The following is an 803-nucleotide window of genomic DNA, read 5'->3' as shown; positions in this document are numbered from 1 at the left end:
GCTCTTCAGAGGGGAAAGAAAAATAAGGTTGTGAAGTGTAAGGTCTGTTAGAAAGCAGATGCAAACTTTCCTTGCCTAATTTGGCTATGGCACCAAAACAAATACTGTATCAGAGCACTGTTTACTTTCAGGTCTTTGGGCAGGTTTATGTGTTTGTCTTATTAAAAACCCTAAGGAAACCTACACAATATAGGCATGTAAATCATCTACTTTCCCCTTCTTTATGAGTATTATATTTCTGAATTTGTTTTGGGCTTCGAGAGTTAATGCTGTGCTACTTAATAGTGACAGGCCTTTGGTTAAACATGTCTCAGAGACAAGATGTGGAAACATCCAGCTAGTGTCAACAAGCGTAGTGAGAACCCAGAGAGGGATTGAACCTGTCATTTTTGCGGTTTCTGCGGCTCCTTTTGGGCACTGTGAGGTTCAGCAAATTCAGTGCCCTTCAGAGTGCAGCAGTAGGAGGGATCATTCAAATAAGAGCCAATGTGAAGAGTCTATCAAGTGTCAGAACTTGCAAGTGACAGCTAACATAGCTGTCAAGATTTTTGTCTTGTTCCTGATCACCAAATACAGCTTTCCACTGCTCTCTCCAAGAAGTTTTAAATGTGTAGAAAAGTGGTAATGGTTTTTGTCATATAAATGAGAACTAACTGGTCCATTGAAAAACCCTCGCTCATTTTTCTGGGTGTTTTGCTGAAAGCCCACGATTTTCCTTGATGGAGACTTGTTGACCCTGAAACTTTGCCACTGCCCAGTGTTTGAGTGTTGCAGTTATTATTAACCTGTCCTGTTGTTTTTCC

This window comes from Apaloderma vittatum, unplaced genomic scaffold, assembly GCF_000703405.1.
Source record: "Apaloderma vittatum isolate BGI_N311 unplaced genomic scaffold, ASM70340v1 scaffold19228, whole genome shotgun sequence".
Taxonomy (NCBI): Eukaryota; Metazoa; Chordata; class Aves; order Trogoniformes; family Trogonidae; genus Apaloderma; species Apaloderma vittatum.
The sequence above is the reverse complement of the archived record's forward strand: the minus strand, read 5'-3'. Positions refer to the sequence as shown.